Below are 18,469 nucleotides of genomic sequence, written 5' to 3' on the forward strand. Positions count from 1 at the left end.
GTGATCCAAGGAGGAGGTGCGAGCGAAGAAAACGACGGTTCACCAACGAGGCTTTGCGCTGCAACAGCGGTACAACTTCGCTGGTTTCTGTGTAGAAAGTCACGCTGCGACACAGCAGCTGTAAATTTCTTGGGTTTTACATGTTTGAGTCTGAGGGGGGAAAAAAGAACTCTGCAATTTATATGAACGGAGACAGAGAAAAAGATGCTACTCCGAGACTACAACTGTCACAGCTGCATGTGTCTCCTCTGGTTTCGCTCCTGGCTTCATATTTGTTCTAAGAAACTCACGAGTTTCTTGTCGAGATTTGCGTCCTCAGACAGGCTCGCTGCGACGTCACAGTGAGTTTAAATCTAATTCTGTATGATTCCTATACTCACTGGAAGATTTATAAAAGAAAAATTTTATATATGTATATACATATATATATATAGGCCCATATATATCGCTGCATCTGAATGTCAGCGGACACAGCTGCGTCTCATCTGAATTCAGTCATGGCTTTGAGGGAAGGCACGGGCTGGTTCTCGGTATTAGTGTCGCCATAAAGAAGATCGCATTGATCTCCCGGTGCAGCCTCCAGCGTCGCTGGGACCGTGGATCGCTGGTGTTCACCGTGAGGCGCTCTGAGTAGCAGGAAGTGCTGGTAGCCTAAAATTAACTTGGAAAGATCTTATCGTTCAACTCGACGACACAGACTTTGACGCACCAGGTCAGCTCTCCTTAACAACGAGCGCTGTCAGTAACGTGCCACCGACTGATCGTGCGCAAAGACATAACTCAATCCACGCCTGCCTTAAAGAAAAATCAAATACGCGACAATAAATTAAACATAACCACCTGCGTCCCCGGAGGTGACGCTGGAGACCGTGGGCCGTGGAGCTGGCGGTGATGCTGGGGCCGCGTGTGTGCATTACACGAAAAATAAAACTAATAATAATAATAATAATAATAATAAAATTTAATAAAACTTAATAATAAAAAGTTTGTACATTAAAGGTTTGTGAATGCTTTTATAATCCGTTTTCCTGTTAAATTAATCGTCATCAAACAAGAAAAACACTTCAAAAGTTTTCATTTTTGTTTTATTCGACATTGAAAATGTTTGCTGGTCGGCTTCTTCAGCTGCTTTAAGTGTTACCTTCAGACCGTCGTTGGTGAAGTATATTTCACTTTTGTCTCAGGTCATTATGTTTCATATATTGTTGCATATTTGCTGTTTCTTTGAGGCAGGCATGGATTGGGTCACGTCTTTGCTGATGCTGGTGAATTTTGATTCCGAGATCGATGGGCGGGATCATTTCGATCGATGGGCGGGATCATTTCATTCGATGGGCGGGATCATTTCGATCGATGGGCGGGATCATTTCATTCGATGGGCGGGATCATTTCGATCGATGGGCGGGATCATTTCATTCGATGGGCGGGATCATTTCGTTCGATGGGTGGGATCATTTCATTCGATGGGCGGGATCATTTCGTTCGATGGGTGGGATCATTTCATTCGATGGGCGGGATCATTTCGATCGATGGGCGGGATCATTTCATTCGATGGGCGGGATCATTTCGATCAATGGGCGGGATCATTTCGATCGATGGGCGGGATCATACAGACTTCTAGGCGGGATCATAGACTGCTAGGCGGGATCATAACGCAGATGAATTGATTCCGAGATCGATGGGCGGTGACAGGTATGCCAAAACTTGTGGGCAGGGTATCACCAAACACATAAAAAGCAGGTGCTGAGACTGATAGACACTCATTCTTTCCAAAAACATTTTTACCGCAATAAATTCTGCAAACTATGGATGGAGACCTTGGAAGAGGTGTTGCTTCTACACCACAGCAGCTCTGTCTGCTCTGTTTCCGCTCCTGGTTTCGTATATATTTAATCTATGAGGAAGCTCACGGACTGGTTGTTGATATTTCTGTCTCTGGACAGAGACTCGCATCAATCTTTCTCTCCAGATTGTTGATGTTACCCTTCACCGTGAGGCGCTCAGAGTAGCAGGGAGTGAACATGTCTGCATCATCAGCACCAGTAATCTGTAACTGTGGGGACGTGCTGGAGGCTAAAGACAAACTTGGAAAGATTTCCTCATTGACTGGAACACACAACTTTTGAAGTTTTCACTCCTAGATCATAAAGAGCTGTACCTCTGCAAGATGCCACTAACTGGCTGTGTGCAACATGTGGCCTGACCCACAAGAAACAGGAAATGCACAACAAATATGGAAAGAGAGCTGAGACTGAAGTAAAACATGCTTCACCAATGAGGATCTGCACAGGAATCGTCAGTAAAACAGAAGCTGATGAAGCAGAGACAAACATGCTCAATAATGTGGAATAACACATGAATGGAAATAGTTCATTCTTTCTCTTGTATAGTGAACATAAATAAAAATAGATGAAAAATGTATTTAACTCTAATGTCCTGTTTAAATGTTCTGTTGTGACTGTTAACTGATTTTTCATTCGAACTTTAAATCTCAATTACATAATAAAAAGTTTCAAATGTTTTATACAGTTGTCTTATATTTTAAATTATTTAATGATTTACTAAATCCACAAGAAGAGTTAACCACTTGGGTACCAGTCTTGATCATGAACTACAACAATAATTCAATATTCTAAGAATAAATTTGACCTTGATTATCATTATCACCAGCCTACCCATCATTTATTAGCTGAGAAGATTGATTTTATAGGATTTTTTTAAGCTTTTTAAATGTCAGATTGAACAAAAAAGTTAAGCTGCAAGATTTGTAGTTCTTATAAGGTTATGAAAGTCTGATAAATTTTACACAAATGGGCAGGTATTATAGAACGTACAGGGTGGGGTTACTATTATTATTAGTCAGAATCTTGATTATACCTTGGGCACCACCGCACAGATAGCTTTATATTAATCTAATGGCTGTGTGAAAACCATTAGAGTACTAAATAATTAATTGAATGAATTAATTCAAGCTAGTCAAATCAATCCGTTATCAATCAGTCAGTCTCAGGACACTAATAACATGAATTCTTAAGTCTAAGGGACCCATAACATGACTCAAAGGAGGAGTTCACAATAACCAGACCAGTTTAGGATAAATATGAGATATGTATTACTAGTCTAATCAGGCATAAATGAAAAAGGGAATATTTACAAAGGACTATGAATAGGAAACTGAATCAAACTTTGTAAAATGCAGAATATGGTGTTCAAACCAGAATCTTATTTCAAGATTATGTAATGTGTCGAAATGAATTAAATGTATGCAAGTGATGAAAAAAAAGCTAATTAACCTGCGGTGTTAATTAAACTAATGTTTAGGACTGGGAAAGGATCTCTAAATCCAAAAAGGGAAAAAATGATAAACTAAATCTCATCTGGAAGTTTAACTAAGATGTAAACTACTAAGTTCACTGTCAGGACGACCAACCAGTCCTTGGCAGACAAGCAGAGAGTTGATCCGAGCAGGACTCGTACGGTTCTGTTTGGATCGAGCCGACTTATGACTGTTGTGGTGACTCTCCCGGGCACATTAGGAAGTTGACACAGGTGGTTTGGATCCCGAATGATTCCCAAGAAGACCAGAAGATTTGTCACATGGTGGTCCGAAGGTTTGGATCAGGTAGCTCTGCTGATGCGGACTCTCCCTCGGCTCAGCTGGTGGTGAGGATGGACAGTGGATGGCTTGCAGTGATATGTCATAAGATGGAAAAATTCCAGCTTTAGATCAGTCCAAAAAGAAACTCTGTAGAACTGGTTCTGAAGTTTTAGACAGCCTGCGTTAACCAGTTATCCAAATTAGGATCAATATAAAAAATCCAAAAGACAAAAACATAACTAAAGAAAAGAGAAATATCAGCTGAACAAGGAATCAACTAAAAGGAGGTAATCAGTCCCAAAAAGGAACAAAATCAATCATGCATCTTGAATGCAGCCCAAACTTTAGTATATCTGGCGATGTACTTTACATCATGGCAAACTTAATTCTTCATGCCTTCTCTCTCTCTTTGGCGTCTCTAGGACCTCGGAAAGAACCATGTCTGACGAAGATTCCGGTACAACTCCAGGGGAGGTTGAAGAACAGACTAGACTCTTTGTTCCGAGTTCCAAAAGTGTTAGTATGATGACTCGCCCCACGAAAGGATGTGGGACCATTTTCTTGACCAATACACAGTCTTGTGGGCTGGTTTTGGGTCAGATAGCAGATACAGAGGACTGGTCTGATCATTTTGTAAAGAGTATCAAATTCTGCATGTCCAAGTTATTAAAGCCTTAAATGAAACATCATTAAAATCATCAGTGAATCATTGAAAAGACAATAAAAGAATAAGAATGTTATATCTCAAACAAACACATGTTGATAAAGTTTCAGATCACAAATTAATCTAGCTTGTTGATTAAACCTTGTACAAAAATGATAATGATTATATGCATGTGCATGGTATGACTATCAAGATAAAACACACGTATAGATATATTTAAATGAACATTTTAAACTATAAAAGGGTAATCTTTTACTCTTCATACAGACAAAGAAAACCTTACATGTTTTATTGCCCCTTGGTATGTAAAATAAACATTTCTTGGGGTGTTTCCAGATGTCCTGTTTCCAGTAAAGATTGCCTGAGAAAGGAGGTTGCTTATCAGTGGACAACAACCCGGATGAGTATAATCTGGGAATCATAAAACATTTAGTCCGTTAATTAAAAAGGCAGATTTGTTGCAGAAGATTAAAGTTCAGAAAATTACCAGATCTTTGATATAACTTAAAGGACTCCCCAGTCCAGGATGGAGAGAGGCGACCTTTGTTGACCTGTGGAACTGGAAACCAAGTCATAAATGTGAGTCAGACCCCCGCTTTGGGAGTGAGAGAGACTTTTTATCTGTAAGGAGAAAAATCCTCCAAAAATGTTTAATTCAGTCATGATTAAACAAAAGTTCCAATCTTTATCTTCGGAGGCCGAATCTGCTACAAAAGATACAAAGTGGGATTACTTTACACACTTAAGCCCAAATAAGAAATCTCTAATGCAGGTCAAACTAAAGCTCGGGTCTCAGCAGGTTTAGTGTGAGGAGTTTTCTCCTGAGGTCAAAAATGCTAAAATAATGGATGTTTAAGCTGCAGGTGAAATGACGCACCTGTAAAGAACCCCGAGTCTTGAATTTATAAACACCTTAATTTAGTTTATTAAGATCCCATAGCTGCAACAAAAGCCAGAGCTTTTCTTTCTGGGGTCAGAAAAGACTTCCTGTCTGTAGAGAATGAATTAAAACATGAAATATAATTGAAAAAACATGCAAAACAATATAAAAGATAATATAAATAAAGTATAAAATAGAAGAATGTTTTTGTTATATTCAAAATATAAATACTGAACATGAAAACAAGTCAACTGAACCAACGCAGACAGAACAACTAATAACTACTGCAGAGTATTACAATCAGAGACTCTTGATTTCCTCTTTATTATTGTGATTCCAAAAGTGGAAGCTTTCTGCATGTTGATGTTATTAAAGGCTTCAACAACACCTCAATTAACTCACTTTACAGTCTCACTCCTCTATTTCCTGATGCAAACTCATGTTTAATGTCATTGTGGTTGTGGTGGTTAAACCAGGTCCTCGAGAATTAGACCCCGAGAAGAATAGTTGTGGCTTTGCTGCAGCTATGGGACCTTAATCAACTAAATGAAGGTGTTTATAAATTCAAGACTAATGAGGGGTTCTTTACAGATGCATCATTTCACCTGCAGGTTGTACATGTTAGGATTAACAACCTCAGAGTGCAAGAACAACCAAATATGTGATGTCTTCATTTAAGAAGGATGGGTCTCAGGAAGGTAAACACGTAAATGTAGGTAGGTACGATGAAATTTAAAGATACACGTGGGTCGGAAAAATTCACGAATCTTAAATTTATACACTGGTTTCATATTTTTTTAATGTCTTATTTTGTTTGTTGTATAATTCTATAAAAATATAAATGCTTATTTACTTATATAAATCTTCCAGTGAGTCAGTGAGTCATGTATTTTTACAAACAATTATAATTTACATTTACCGAAACAAAGCAGCGAGCCTGTGTGAGGACGCAGACTTTCTTTCAAACATGAAGTCCGGAGCAACACGAGAGGAGACGCAGCTGAAAACGCAGCGCTAAACACCGCTGCCCTCTCTCTGTGAGTGGAAATAGTTTGTGTATAAATAAATATTATTTATAAAACTTATAAGAATGTATGTATGTATATTTTTCATTAAATTAGATACATAAAAACAGAATAAACCAAAAATAATTTTGTTTATAAATTCATATAAAATTATTAGTAATACAAATAAAGAATTTTTTTTTTTCTCTAAATTTATTCGACCGACCAAGAAAAGCCAAAGTAAAAGTTTTAATTATTGTTTAATTATAAACTGAAAATGTATTTCCGCTTCGTTTCTTGTGCAGACTCGGTGGTAAGATATTACTCTTAACGTCTAAATGGTTCTGTACAAGTCAATAATTTTACCAGAGGTATGTAGATTCTTCTCGGTTATGATATAATATTTCAAATTTTTACAGATACAAAGCTGCTGAAAGATTTCTGCTCGCTGCAGGAGACACCTTGTCCTAATTTTGGAGGAAAAGCGTCGCTGAAAGAGCCTTTGTGTGGATTGAAAATGGCTTCACAATGAAACAGCAGGTGACCCAAAAAAGAGGTGCGAGCGATGAAAACTACGGTTCACTAACGAGGCTTTAGGGTCGCGTTATTTTGAAAGATCTCAACCGACCAATCGCGCGCAAAGAAGTGACCCGATCCATGCCTGCCTCTGAGAAACATAAAATAATATTATATATATGTTTGTGTGTGTGTGTGTGTGTGTGTGTGTATTACAAGTAAAATAAAACTAATAACAATATAATTAAGTTTATAAATTAAAGGTTCATGAATGGCAGACATGGCTCGGGTCACGTCTTTGCCCACGATCAGTCGGTGGCACGTTGCTGACAGCGCTCGTTGTTAAGGAGAACCGACTGGGTGCGTGAAAGCCTGCGTCGCAGAGTTGAACGATGAGATCTTTCCAAGTTAATTTTAAGCTACCAGCACTTTAACCGCACAAACAAACAGAGCTGACAACGCCGGTTTTATTAGTTTCCTGTTACTCAGAGTCCTCACGGTGAACATCGTCGATCTGTAGCGGAAGATCAATGTGAGTCTCCGCACGGTGATAAAAACACCGAGAACCAGCCCGTGTCGTCCCTCAAAGATCAAATATACACGAAGCCATGAGCGAATACAGATGAGACGCAGCTGTGTCCGCTGAGGTTCAGATGCAGCGACTCTTCTTTCCATTGTTCCAGAAAAAGTTAATATTAGAAAATGTATGGTTCGAAAGAGCTGAGCTCCTGTCTTTTATGTGTCTGTCGATCATGGGAGGAGTTTAACCTTCTAGATGGTTCTGTACAGGTGAGTCATTTACCTGCAGCTCTTACACCCGCTCACCTCACAAAAAACAAAACCAAAAGCTCAAAGATCTCCAGCGTCTCTGCTGACGCCTTATCCCTCTATCACGAAAGGCGACGGCTGACGTTTCCTCCAATAAGAAAGGAGCCTCTGCGAGACCTGCCACCTTCGGTCCAAGACTAAATGGGGGCAGACCCACAACGCCAGCCCATGTGCTTGAGCGAAGTGGAAATGTCGATTTTCCGTAGCCTCACTTGCCTTTCATGTGTTTAAGTGTGAAGAGCTATTCTCTCTGAAGTCGTTCATCCTAACCGAGTGGATCTGAGCTGCAGGTGAAATGAATCACCTGTAGAGCAGCCGACGGAGCACAAAGGCGTCATGGCTCGGCTCACATTTTGCGCATGGAGAATGTCGGCGTCGGTGCGGCTCTTTCAGCGACGCTTTTCCTCCAAGATTAGGACAAAGGGTGTCCTGCAGCAGCAGCTTCGTTTCTTTTAAAATGTGAAGTGTTGAATCCTAACTGAGAAGAATCTACATGCCTTTGGTAAAATTATTGACTTGTACAGAACCATTTAGACGTTAAGAGTAATATCTTACCACCGAGTCTGCACAAGAAACGAAGCGGAAATACATTTTCAGTTTATAATTAAACAATAATTAAAACTTTTACTTTGGCTTTTCTTGGTCGGTCGAATAAATTTAGAGAGAAAAAAAAATTCTTTATTTGTATTACTAATAATTTTATATGAATTTATAAACAAAATTATTTCTGGTTTATTCTGTTTTTATGTATCTAATTTAATGAAAAATATACATACATACATTCTTATAAGTTTTATAAATAATATTTATTTATACACAAACTAGTTCCACTCACAGAGAGAGGGCAGCGGTGTTTAGCGCTGAGTCCAGCAGCGTTTTCAGCTGCGTCTCCTCTCGTGTTGCTCCTGACTTCATGTTTGAAAGAAAGTCTGCGTCCTCACACAGGCTCGCTGCTTTGGTTCAGTAAATGTAAATTATAATTGTGTGTAAAAATACATGATTCACTGACTCACTGGAAGATTTATATAAGTAAATAAGCATTTATATTTTTATAGAATTATACAATAAACAAAATAAAACCTTAAAAAATAATAAAATCAGTGTATACATTTAAGATTCATGAATTTTCCCGACCCACATGTATCTTTAAATTTCATCGTATCTGCCATTTACGTGTTTACCTTTTCTGAAACTGAAATTAATAATTATATTTATATCCGCATCATGTATGGAAAAATATGTATATTAATAAAAATATGTATGATCATAAAATTCTATTCTATTTAACCCCCCCCCCCCACACACACACACACAGTTTTCTTCTTTCTTTTTTGCTGATCTCTGCGATATAATCACATATATCTGTGTGTGAATATTTATCATTTATACACTCACTGGAAAATTTGAATAGGATGTGTGCATTTATATTTTTCATGAAATCTATACCTACATAAAGAAAGAATCAACTTAAATAAAATAAAATTGTTTAGGAATTTACATAGACATAAGATTAATAAATACAAATACTGAATGTAGGGTTTTCATGTTTCTCACTGACTGACTGAACAAGAAAAAGTAAAAAGTTATCATTTTTATTTTGTTCCAAACTGAAAATGGATTTCAATTCTTCACCTGCTTTCATGGACGTTTCTTGTACAGACTCGTTGGTAGGGCATATTTTTGTGAAACACTTTTCTTCTCTGTAGGAGAACTTTTACCCTCTAGATGCTTCTGTAAGTGAGTCATTTTACCAGCGGCATGCAGAGTCCTCTCGGTTTGGATTTACTACTTCATATTTTAACATGTAAAAGGTAGATGATGCGAAGCTGCTGAAAGATTTGTGCGCGCCGCGGGAGACGCCTTGCACTAATCTCTGAGAAAAACTTTGCTGAACGCCTTTTCCAGAAAGAAAAGACCTGCACTGACATCAACATCTCCTATTATGATATGAGCAAAATATAGACTGGTCCTTGCCGATGTGCCAGTGTGGACTGACAACAGCTTTACGATGAAACAGCATATGCGCTCCGATGGTCCAGAGGAAGAGGTGAGACCGAAAAAAAACTTCCGTTCACCAACTAGGAATTGCGCTGGAAACGGTGGTTAATCCTGAGCTTCATAGCGACTCAATGCGCTGCTGATGAAATGACTCACTTGTACAGAATCACGACAAAAAATGCGAAACTCCTCCCATAGACAAGCTGCTGAGACTGACACACAGTCACTCTGTGGAAGCATTAAGTTAGTAAAAGCTCTACAAACTATGGACTCAGACAGAGAAAGGTGCTACTCCAAGACTACAGGTGTGGCAGCCTCAGTCTGAAGCATATGAGGGGAGGACCGAGGATAGAACCGAAGAAATCCTCCACGTTCCGAGATGGCGGGGCGGTGACTGGTATGCCAAAACCTGTGGGCAGGGTCTCTCCAAACACATAAAAAGTGGATGCTGAGCGGATTCTAAAGGCAGTTGTGAAGAGAAAGAGAATAAAGCAGATTACCTTGCTGAGACTGACTGACTGTCTTTAACCAAATACATTTCCTAACATGGTTGTTCTTGCACCAGAATGATAAATTCTGTGTAAGTGGAACCTGTGGAAGGCTGCCATTTGGTGGTGTCAGAAGAAATTTTGTTTTTTAATTAACAATTATATTTATATCTGCATCATGTATGGAAAAATATGTATATTAATAAAAATATGTATGATCATAAAATTCTATTTATTGGTTCCTCCTAACCCCAAATAAGAAATCTCTAATGCAGGTCAAATTAAAACTCGGGTCTCAGGAGGTCAAATGTGAGGGAATTTCTCCTGAGGTCGTTAATCCTAACATGTACAACCTGCAGGTGAAATGATGCATCTGTAAAGAACCCCTCATTAGTCTTGAATTTATAAACACCTTCATTTAGTTGATTAAGGTCCCATAGCAAAGCCACAACTATTCTTTTTGGGGTCTAATGTGACCTGGTTTAACCACCACAGTCTACCTGAGTATTGTTGCTGACCGTGTCCATCCCTTTATGACCACAGTGCAGCATCTTGGCTACTTCCAGCAGGATAATGCTCCATGTCACAAAGCTCAGATCATCTCCAGCTGCTTTCTAGAACACAGAATGGGCTCTGAGCAATTTGGTGTCCTATTTTAGCTGGAGCCCCCTTGTATCACAGTCATTTTCACAACTAATTTTATCCACTTACACAGAAGCTGCATGCATGTATTCAAGGTTTCCTTTCTGTCAAGCAGAAAGAAATCATCAATATAACTGAAACAAACAAGTTATACAACATAAAATATCATTTAAATAAGATATTGAATAGAAGAATGTTTTTGGTATGCTAAATATAAATAATGAACATGAAAACAAGTTAGTTTGTAAACTGAAGCGACGCAGACAGAACAACTAATAACTACTGCAGAGTATTACAATCAGAGACTCTTGATTTCCTCTTTATTTGATCTATTTATTGTGATTCCAAAAGTGGAAACTTTCTGCATGTTGATGTTATTAAAGGCTTCAACAACACCTCAACTAACTCACTTTACAGTCTCACTCCTCTATTTCTTGATGCAAACTCATGTTTAATGTCATCATATAACAGCTAACAACAACATGGTTGCTGCTTATGATGGAAAACCCACTGAGATGTTTGAAGAATTAAACCTCAAATTTCTTTTTTCAGTGTATAAATACAGCCAGGCCAACTCTCCTTGAACATGACAATCACCTGGACCACCTCCACGTCTTTCTTTTCTATTGGTTGATAAAGCCCATGATGAGTTTGTAGGTCTGTCCAGTAAAAGGCTGAAAGAGATGGACAGATGAGAGCTGCTGATGCAGACTTCTCTTCCAGAGGAACAGATGAGAAAAAGAGCAAAACATCACAAGTTTTAGATGATGACCCACAAACCAGATGGTGTGTTTATGGTCAGTATGGACAACGACATTTTGGACACTGTAATACCCTTTTTTTTATTTAAAGAAAATAAAAAAAACTTTTTTCATGACTTTTACATCCAAACATTATACTACTACATCTCTGATCCCTGTTCTCACACTTAACAAGTCTGTTTGTGTGTAAACATGTTGTACTTCACCTCAAACCAGTTTATAGCCTCAAATCCAGCTCTACATTATTTAATACATAACAGCCCTACGCAGCACCAAAGTAACAAGACCATCATCTGACCAGAACTCAGCTGTGTTGATGATTATTACAGTCCCGTCTGATCTGTCCGGGTGAGAGTGGGCTCTAGGAAGCAGGTAGATGACAGCATCTTCAACACCAATCCCAGTATGACCAGCAAACTGAAGTCTGTCCTGAAAGCTGTTCCCGTGTTCACAAATATAAAGATATGATCATGAGTGAAAATCTGACTGTAATGAAATAATAATTCAATGAACAGGACAGAAACCCATGAAGTACTGCAAAGTAAAATAAAAACACCTACAAAGAAACGTCAAGTCCACAGAGAGTTAAGTTTTTCCACACAGCATCAGGGTTGAGAGTAAAAACAGGTTTGAGATCATTTTTAAAGACAAGTAGAGACGTGTTGAGTGTGAGGAGAGAACAAAACCATGTCTGAGTGTGAAACGCTCTGAAATACAAACCCAGAACATGTAAATCATTTATTTATACACAAACTAGTTCCACTCACAGAGAGAGCGTTTTCAGCTGCGTCTCCTCTCGTGTTGCTCCGGACTTCATGTTTGAAAGAAAGTCTGCGTCCTCACACAGGCTCGCTGCTTTGTTTCAGTAAATGTAAATTGTATATAAAAATACGTGATTCATGGCTCACTGGAAGATTTATAAGATTTATATAAGTAAATAAGCATTTATATTTTTATAGAATTATACAACAAACAAAATAAAACCTTAAAAAATAATAAAATCAGTGTATACATTTAAGATTCATGAATTTTCCCGACACACATAGTTTTTTAATTAATGATTATATTTATATCTGCATCATGTATGGAAAAATATGTATATTAATAAAAAATATGTATGATCATAAAATTATATTCTATTTAATTCCCCCCCACCACCCACACACACAGACCCATTTTTATTTATTTATTTATTTTGCTGATCTCTGCGATATAATCACATATATCTGTGTGTGAATCATTTATACACTCACTGCAAAATTTGAATAGGATGTGTGCATTTATATTTTTCATGAAATCTATACCTACATAAAGAAAGAATCAACTTTAAAAAATAAAATTGTTTAGGAATTTACATAGAGATAAGATTAATAAATACAAATACTGAATGTAGGGTTTTCATGTTTCTCAATGACTGACTGAACAAGAACAGAACAACAAGTCAAAAGTTTTCATTTTTATTTTGTTCCAAACTGAAAATGGATTTCAGTGTCTTCACCTGCTTTCACGGACGTTTCTTGTGCAGACACGTTGGTAGGGCATATTTTTGTGAAACTCTTTCCTTCTCGGTGGGAGAACTTTTACCTTCTGATTCTTAAGTGAGTCTATTTGAGGGGACGAGTCTCAAATAATAGGAATGCTGGTTGAGGCGGCAGATTATGGACTATGATTCCGGTCAGAGAATCATGGCACTTGGAGAGAGAGATCTGTTTTCTTCTTCTTTAATAGAACTTCTGAGGTTTAACATTGTTGTACAGGATACTGGTATACGTGTCTCTCTGTGTGTGTGTGTGTGTGTGGTCTGAAAGGAAAATAATAAAATGTATTACAAAATGTTCAACATAATATTCAGCATTTAAATCAATAAACATTACAAAGAAACTGCTTTATAAGTGTATGATAGCGTAGACACAGTATTGGGGGTTGAAACAGTGCAAATTCCATCATTAACAAGCAGCAAGAAGCAAAAAAAAATGTCCTAACAGCATCAAATGTAAACCACAGTAACATGAATTGGAATAATGAACAACTTATCCATAACTCAGAAGTGGAAAGCATTTCCTCAAGAACGCACATATAACTGGGAATACACACAGAAAGTCCACGCAGCTTCGTACAGTCTACTTGCAACTAGTCTGCGGCTTGTCAGTGTGGCTGAACAAGCCCCATCCTGTCCAGACATCATTCTTCTTCTCGCCAGCAGAGGGTGCTGTTGAACCTTGACCTGCAGGGCTTTCTCACAGAGTCAATTTACCAGCGGCATGCAGAGTCCTCTCGATTAGGATTTAATACTTACTACTTCACATTTTGACATGGGCTGCACCGTGGTGTGGTGGTTAGCACTGCAGCCTCACAGCAAGAACATCGCGGGTTCGAGGCCTGGCTGGGGAGAGGTTCAAACCATGTGGGGAGGACCAAAGAAACCCACGTTTTGGGTAGGACCAAAGAAATCCTCCATGTGGACGGGAGGACCGAAGAAATCCTCCATGAAAGGAAGACGGGAGCACCGAAGAAATCCACGATGAAGGGAGGATGGGAGGACCGAAGAAATCCTCCAAGTGTGGAGGACCGAAGCTACAACCGAAATCCATGATGTCGGGAGGATTGGAGGACCGAAGAAATCCTCCATGTGGGGAGGACGGGAGAACCGAAGAAATCCACGATGTCAGGAGGACGGAAGAAATCCTGCATGTGGGGAGGACGGGAGAACCGAAGAAATCCTCCAAGTGTGGAGGACCGAAGCTAGGACCGAAGCTAAAACCGAAGAAATCCACGATGTCGGGAGGATTGGAGGACCGAAGAAATCCTCCATGTGCGGAGGACGGGAGAACCGAAGAAATCCTCCAAGTGTGGAGGACCGAAGCTAAAACCGAAGAAATCCACGATGTCGGGAGGAAGGTGGGACCGAAGAAATCCTCCATGTGAGGAGGACGGGAGCACCGAAGAAATCCACGATGAAGGGAGGATGGGAGGACCGAAGAAATCCACAATGACGGGAGGACCGAAGAAATCCTCCAAGTGTGGAGGACCGAAGCTACAACCGAAGAAATCCATGATGTCGGGAGGATTGGAGGACCGAAGAAATCCTCCATGTGGGGAGGACGGGAGCACTGAAGAAATCCACGATGTCAGGAGGACGGAAGAAATCCTGCATGTGGGGAGGACGGGAGAACCGAAGAAATCCTCCAAGTGTGGAGGACCGAAGCTAAAACCGAAGAAATCCACGATGTCGGGAGGATTGGAGGACCGAAGAAATCCTCCATGTGCGGAGGACGGGAGCACCGAAGACATCCACGGTGTCGGGAGGACGGTGGGACCGAAGAAATCCTCCATGTGAGGAGGACGGGAGCACCGAAGAAATCCACGATGACGGGAGGACCGAAGAAATCCTCCATGAAAGGAAGACGGGAGGACGGAAGAAATCCTCCATGTGTGGAGGACCGAAGCTACAACCGAAGAAATCTATGATGTCAGGAGGACCAATGAAATCCTCCACTTTCTGACATGGCAGGCGGTGCCAACACTTGTGGGCGGGCCAAACACATAAATAGTGGGTGCTGAGCGGATTCTGAAGGCAGTTGTGGAAAGAAAGAGAAGAAAGCAGTTTAACTTGCTGAGACTGACTGCAACCAAGAACAACTCCCTAACATTAAAATTTCTGGAACAATGGAAAGAAGAGTCGCTGAACTTCAGTGGACACAGCTGCGTCTTATCTATAATCGCTCATGGCTTCGTGTATATTTGGTCTTTGAGGGAAGGCACGGGCTGGTTCTCGATATTTCTGTCATCGTACGGAGACTCCCATTGACCTTCCACTGCAGCCTCCAGCAACGCTGGGGCCGTGGAGCTGGCAGCGGCGCTGGGGGCGCTGGGTCTGTGGAGCTGGCAGCGGCGCTGGGGGCGCTGGGTCTGTGGAGCTGGACGCGGCGCTGGGGGCGCTGGGGCGCTGGAGATGGGGGCGGTGCTGGGGTCGTGGCGCTGGGGACGTGGATTGCTGATGTTCACCCTGAGGGAACAGGAAACTAATAAAAGCGGCGTTGTCAGCTCTGTTTGTTTGTGCGGTTAAAGTGCTGGTGGCTTAAAATTAACTTGGAAAAATCTCATCGTTCAACTCGACGACGCAGGCTTTCACGCACCCAGTCGGTTCTCCTTAACAACGAGCGCTGTCAGCAACGTGCCACCGACTAAACGTGGGCAAAGACATGACCCAATCCATGCCTGCCTCAGAGAAACAGCAAATACACAACAATATATGAAACATAACGATCTGAGACAAAAGTGAAATATACTTCACCAACGACGGTCTGAAGGTAACACTTAAAGCAGCTGAAGAAGCCGACCAGCAAACATTTTCAATGTCGAATAAAACAAAAATGAAAACAATTTAAGTGTTTTTCTTCTTTATCAATTCAACAACAAAAGCATTCACGAACCTTTAATTTACTAACTTTATATTATTAAGTTTTATTATTATTATTATTATTATTATTACTTTTTTTTTTCGTGTAATCCACACACACGGCCCCAGAATCACCGCCAGCTCACACGGACAAACGGAGCTGACAACACCGGTTTAATCCACTTCCTGCTACTCAGAGCGCCTCACGGTGAACACCAGCGATCCACGGTCCCAGCGACGCTGGAGGCTGCACCTGGAGATCAATGCGATCTTCTTTATGGCGACACTAATACCGAGAACCAGCCCGTGCCTTCCCTCAAAGCCATGACTGAATTCAGATGAGACGCAGCTGACATTCAGATGCAGCGACTATATATATATATATATATATATATATATATATATATATATATATATAATCTTCCAGTGAGTATAGGAATCACACAGAATTAGATTAGAACAAGAAACTCGTGAGTTTCTTAGAACAAATATGAAGCCAGGAGCGAAACCAGAGGAGACACATGCAGCTCTGACTCATACGGGCACAAAGGCGTCATGGCTCGGCTCACATTTTGCGCATGGGGAATGTCGGCGTCGGTGCGGCTCTTTCAGCGACGCTTTTCCTCCAAGATTAGGACAAGGTGTCTCCTGCAGCAGCAGCTTCGTTTCTTTTAAAATGTGAAGTGTTGAATCCTAACCGAGAAGAATCTACATGCCTCTGGTAAAATTACTGACTTGTGCAGAACTACTTTGAAGTTACCACCGGGTTAAGAAACGAAGCGGAAATAAAATTTCAGTTTAATTAAACAATAAGTTTTTTACTTGAGCTTCTCTATTCGGTCAAATTTGGAAAGAAAAATGTATATTTGTATTAGTAATCACATCATTTTATAAACAAAATTAAATTTGGTTTATTCTGTTTTTGTGTATCCAATTTAATGAAAAATATAATTACATACATTCTTTTCCAGTAAGTTTATAAATCATATTTATTTATACACAAACTATTTCCACTCACAGAGAGAGGGCAGCGGTGTTTAGTAGTGTTTAGTTTTCAGCTGCGTCTCCTCTCGTGTTGCTCCGGACTTCATGTTTGAAAGAAAGTCCGGAGGCTCGAGATCTGCGTCCTCACACAGGCTCGCTGCTTTGTTTCAGTAAATGTAAATTGTATATAAAAATACGTGATTCATGACTCACTGAAAGATTTATGAGATGTATATAAGTAAATAACCATTTATATTTTTAGAGAATTATACAACAAACAAAATAAAACCTTAAAAAATAATAAAAATCGTTGTAAATTTAAGATTCATGAATTTTCCCGACCCACATGTATCTTTAAATTTCATCGTATCTGCCATTTACGTGTTTACCTTTTCTGAAACCCATCCTCCTTCTATGAGGACATCACGTATTTGGTTGTTCTTGCACCAGCTGTGTAACTGGAACCTGTGGAAGGCTGCCATTTGGTGGTGTCAGAAGAGATTTTGTTTTTTAATTAATAATTATATTTATAATTATATTAATAATTCATCATCATAAAATTCTATTTATTGGTTCCTCCTAACCCCAAATAAGAAATCTCTAATGCAGGTCAAATTAAAACTCGGGTCTCAGGAGGTTAAATGTGAGGGAATTTCTCCTGAGGTCGTTAATCCTAACATGTACAACCTGCAGGTGAAACGATGCATCTGTAAAGAACCCCTCATTAGTCTTGAATTTATCAACACCTTCATTTAGTTGATTAAGGTCCCATAGCAAAGCCACAACTATTCTTTTTGGGGTCTAATGTGACCTGGTTTAACCACCACAGTCTACCTGAGTATTGTTGCTGACCGTGTCCATCCCTTTATGACCACAGTGCAGCATCTTGGCTACTTCCAGCAGGATAATGCTCCATGTCACAAAGCTCAGATCATCTCCAGCTGCTTTCTAGAACACAGAATCGGCTCTGAGCAATTTGGTGTCCTATTTTAGCTGGAGCCCCCTTGTATCACATTCATTTTCACAACTAATTTTATCCACTTACACAGAAGCTGCATGCATGTATTCAAGGTTTCCTTTCTGTCAAGCAGAAAGAAATCATCAAATATAACTGAAACGAACAAGTTATACAACATAAAATATAATTTAAATAAGATATTGAATAGAAGAATGTTTTTGGTATGCTAAATATAAATAATCAACATGAAAACAAGTTAGTTTGTAAACTGAAGCGACGCAGACAGAACAACTAATAACTACTGCAGAGTATTACAATCAGAGACTCTTGATTTCCTCTTTATTTGATCTATTTATTGTGATTCCAAAAGTGGAAACTTTCTGCATGTTGATGTTATTAAAGGCTTCAACAACACCTCAACTAACTCACTTTACAGTCTCATTCCTCTATTTCTTGATGCAAACCCATGTTTAATGTCATCATATAACAGCTAACAACAACATGGTTGCTGCTTATGATGGAAAACCCACTGAGATGTTTGAAGAATTAAACCTCAAATTTCTTTTTTCAGTGTATAAATACAGCCAGGCCAACTCTCCTTGAACATGACAATCACCTGGACCACCTCCACGTCTTTCTTTTCTATTGGTTGATAAAGCCCATGATGAGTTTGTAGGTCTGTCCAGTAAAAAGCTGAAAGAGATGGACAGATGAGAGCTGCTGATGCAGACTTCTCTTCCAGAGCAACA

General features: G+C 39.6%; 1 long non-coding RNA gene across 1 annotated transcript; it reads left to right on the forward strand.

The window, feature by feature from the left end:
• The first annotated feature begins 453 nt into the window (after positions 1 to 453).
• On the forward strand, positions 454 to 16,124 carry LOC121649157. Its single transcript, XR_006012075.1, has 3 exons — positions 454 to 640; positions 5,712 to 5,722; positions 15,412 to 16,124. It is a non-coding gene; the product is annotated as an uncharacterized LOC121649157 (long non-coding RNA).
• The last annotated feature ends 2,345 nt before the right edge of the window (positions 16,125 to 18,469 follow it).

This window comes from Melanotaenia boesemani, chromosome 2 (assembly GCF_017639745.1).
Source record: "Melanotaenia boesemani isolate fMelBoe1 chromosome 2, fMelBoe1.pri, whole genome shotgun sequence".
Taxonomy (NCBI): Eukaryota; Metazoa; Chordata; class Actinopteri; order Atheriniformes; family Melanotaeniidae; genus Melanotaenia; species Melanotaenia boesemani.